Source organism: Nothoprocta perdicaria, unplaced genomic scaffold, assembly GCF_003342845.1.
Source record: "Nothoprocta perdicaria isolate Ctin4 unplaced genomic scaffold, notPer1 scaffold_20, whole genome shotgun sequence".
Lineage (NCBI taxonomy): Eukaryota > Metazoa > Chordata > Aves > Tinamiformes > Tinamidae > Nothoprocta > Nothoprocta perdicaria.
Window position 1 is genome coordinate 3,663,464 of NW_020455205.1, and position 4,430 is coordinate 3,667,893.

Genomic DNA, 4,430 nt, shown 5'->3' on the forward strand with positions numbered 1-4,430 from the left:
CCAATTCCTGTACCTGGGGAAAAACATGGATTAAGTATAATCTTACTCATTTATCTTTGCAATTCTAGGCTTTCCCTCCTAACTCTCCCTCTTCCCTCAGTTGTGGACACAGTTGCAATAACAGCAAGATTTGAACTCAGACAGCTGTATACAAATACGGTAGTCTCACTCTACCATGTAAAATTTTGTACTTGTTATCAGTAGCAATCTGGAACAGATGGCCAGACAGGAAGTGTAAAACATTTAAAATTCACTGTACCACTGTTTGGGCTTATATTTGACTCACAAATGCTATAGAACAGTATTTTGCTTCTTTAAAGGATATCATCTTTTTCTGTGGTGCCCTACATACACATCCTAGGAATCCTGTCTACCTCCAACAAAGGCATTCAGAGGTACATGCTAAGAATTGTATCTTTATACATTTCGGATTTAGGAGGCCTGCACTGTGAAGGGCTGGAAAATAATCTTATATTGCTGTAGCTTTGCCTATGCTTACATCATCACAAGTAGATGCAGAGAATAGGTAAGAGAACAGACATAAAAAAGAACATGATGCCTTCTCACCTGCCTGGTATTTTATAGGCTATCAAATGTTTGGTACCTTTCTTAGCCTACTCTACAAACCTGATTCCTCTTCTGTGAAATCCATCCAGGCAAGGATGCATCTCCTGCTCTGGTTCTCTTTTGCTGCAGTTTTTTCATATTAGCAGAAAGTCTCTGGTCTTTTATTTTCTAAATTACTTATTTTAAATAGCAGCTTAAGAGCTATATCTAGGTTTTGAAGTGAATATGAAACAACATTTTAATCTGACAGACCCTATGTCTCCCGATTTTAGTAGCTTATAGCTTTGAGATACATCTCTCTTGAGAGAAAGATAAGCTGATATTCCTGGCCACTTGATACAGGATTAATTTTTTATGATTATCCAATTTATTTGATGACCTTTGCTAGCTTCTTGCTATCTAAAGCCATCTGGAAGAAGTTAGGGGCTTGCCTGAGCAGATGACACCAAATCTGGGCTGATCCTTCCTGTGCAGACAGGGCTGTGACTGCCGGCAGAGCCAGCAGAGGGAACTATTGTTCCAAAATACACCGACCCCAGCTGCAAGTCATGCTCTTAAACCACATCAGTGACCCGCAGCCTATGTAATCAATGACTTACAAATTCCCCAAAGGAGGGAAGAAGCTTTAGCAAATGCCAGAAACAGCAAGCATCATCATAATAGTGATGTACAAGGAGCTGAAATTAAATTATCCATATATAAAGATTAAATGCTTTTACTTTTTCTCCTCAGAATAGATGGCTCTCTGACATTTTAGAGGTTAAAGCGTTATAACGTGTAGGCTTATGCTTCAGCCAGACTATCTAGCCTTTCATATCAAGGGACAGTGTCTTCAGAAACAGAGGGTCAGAAATGCGCTTGCTCACAAGGCAAGTTGTCACAGATTATTAAAAGGGACTATCTTCGTTTCAAGTAGCTGTTACTAAATCAATAGCCAGTGAAGATGCTGCTGCTGCTGCAACTCATGGCACCATTGGGACAAAAAGATTATTGATGGATCAAGTATTGATCTCTGATGTGAGAAATAATGTTCAGTTGGAAATATTTTACAGTGAAACTTCAACTGTAAGCATTACTGAAATATACAGGGCTCTGCTATGCAACTCCCCTATTCTTCTTGCATCCCTATTTGCAGAACTGTGCAAGTCAAGCAGATGCTCAGGATACCCATTAGTCACCCCGAGCACATTTCAAACTGCTGCTTCTTGTGAGAGTCATAACTGGTTTCATAATACCTAAATATTTAAGTTAAAAAAGATGATCAAAGGATGCCATGGCGCATGAGATAAAACTCACTTTACCATAGATTGTCAAGCTGTTGTTTCTCAGCATATGATAAATGGCTGGGACAAATGATTGTCTCAGAAAGAGCGCTAAACCCTGAAGAATGTCTTCCAGATACTGCTGGTTGAGAAAGACTGGAAGAAATTCAGCCTAGAATAGCCCCTCTAAGATAACCCTAGGGATGAACATGATCTGTTGAATATACAGTCAGCTGCACAGCTAAAAACACCAGTGTTGTTTTCAGTGGGTGGTTAAATAAATATTCCCTTTGCTCACGCATCATCCCTCAGATATCCGTAGGGTGTGATTAGTTCAGTGATGCCCCTTGTGGATATCCATGAGCTAATCAGTATCAGAGTAGACAGGAACCAAAACTACAAGACTGTGTTACGATCTGTTACTCTGAGTTTCAATGTTACTCATCATTAGTAACCACTGTTGTGACTTAATCAAATACTTACCCTTTATTTTTAGTACAACAGCACAAGCAGTCCCCATTTTTGTAGTTCAATGAAATAGTCTGTATATGTAAATGAAATTTAATGAATTTGTCTTCCTAGCCTGTAGCTGACAAAAAGTGGGGTAGGTTCTGGAGACATTTTTCACTTCTGAATTTGTAGAAACGAAGATGATAGAATAAGATGTCCTTTATGTATTTTGCTCACAGAAAAGGGAAATGGTCCTATTATGACCAAATAGATGGAATCATTCTACAGGGAGACACTGACAGAGCAGAAATCAAGACATAGTCAGAGGCAAAAAGGAATGGGTCTCCTCTAGACTGCTGGCCTGACATCCATTTTTTACCAAAATTTAAGACCAATTCTTAAATCAGTACCTGCAGACAAGTCCACACATTTATCATCTCTGTGATGATAATAGCTCCTTATTTGAGGTTAAATTACTACTAATCAAAATATATCACAATAAGCAGAAATAATCAACCTAATAAGACCAAACATTCTCTACATATGCTAGCAATATAACTGCAAACTATTAAAACGAACTTGCAGCTTTTTACAACATGTGTATCTGCAATTGTATTTCAGTTCAACTAATACAAAAGTTTCACTTTTATTTATAGCTAGTTTCACTTTTGGCTTGATTGCAGTCTTTGACTTTCCAAACTCTGTTGTACAAGAGTATATTTTAATAGCTCTTTTAAGATGGAACTAATAATATCTGTTTGAATATACAATTTGCAAATTACTATTTTTGCAAGATGCAGCATCTGTGCTGTTTAAACAGAGGTGCTTTTATACAGCTGTAAACAGAAAAGGATTTTGGTGTTTTATAGAAGAAAAGCAGTATTTTGAAAATAAACTTTTTTTTTTCCAAGGAAGCTAGTGACTAGACAAAAAACAAACAATATTATAGCAGAAAGTGTAAGGAGCGTATAATTATATTGCAAATAAGACTTTGAAGAGATTCTTGCTATGAAGTTGCTAAGAAAGAAAATATAGCAGGCAAATTACCTAAAGTTGATTCTCACCTAGATTTCTGCAAAAAGTGGGACAAATAGGTTGTTTCTGCCTCTTAAGTCATGCTTACAAACAGCTCAATCTAGTCAAGTAATTTTTCAGGCTTTCATACATATGCCCAAGCAAAGCCAGGCTTTGAAAGAGGGAGGAAGGGAGAATTACAGTGCCAACTACAGAGGAGGAAGTGAAAAAGGCAGGCCAAATTTATGATTTTTTTAAGCACACTGTGCACATTAGTGAGGTTTTTTTATATTATTCTCGAGTTTTCACTGGAATTGAAGTGTCACAGAAGGGTCTTGCTCTACATGTAACTTTTTTTCCTCTGTCTCCTTCAAAAAGGGAGGATACTGGGTGTACTTGGCTATGATAATGGGACTACCATTGCCACAGGGCATGTAGAGATATTGGTAGGATCTAGTGGGAATTTAATCTTACTTTAACTATGCTCTAACACTGAAGGTGTGGCCAGTCTTTCTTTTCTAGACCAGACAAGCCTTTCTCCTCCAACCCAGCCACGCAGAATCCGTTTTCATGACCCTCTTACCATTACTCAGCTCAGCTCTGGAGTCACTCCTGGCCACGCACTGATTCCTCCCGCTCCGGCACCCACGACCAGAGGCAACGTCCTGGCAGAGGCCTCCTGGCAGCCACAGGAAACATCCCCAGTTACAAGCATACCCATATTCAAACTCCCTGAGCGTGTTATTTAATTATTTTTTAATTGCTGCCAATGATTGCTTTGGAGCAGCATGGTTTGTGCCAAAACCGTTGGAAGCGGCTGCCTCCACTCCCTCAAGCGGGGCAGGCAGAAACCCCCGTGTGGCTGCCCCTGGGCCACAGGCAAAGCTGCCCGTGGGGCCCGTTCCTGGCTCACTGGCCCGCAGTGTCCCTGCTGCCCTCGCACCGGCTCATTGCGAGAGCGGCCAAAGCTGCAGCGAAATGGCGGGTGACTGGGGCCGTTCGCTGAGGTGAGGGCTGGGGCCACGGCGCAGGCGAGCGCAGGACACCGAGCTCCGCCCGCCACGACGGGCCGGGAAGGGGCAGCCGGGCGGGCAGGGGCAGCCGGGCGGGCAGCGGCGCCGGGCGTCGCCGCGGAGC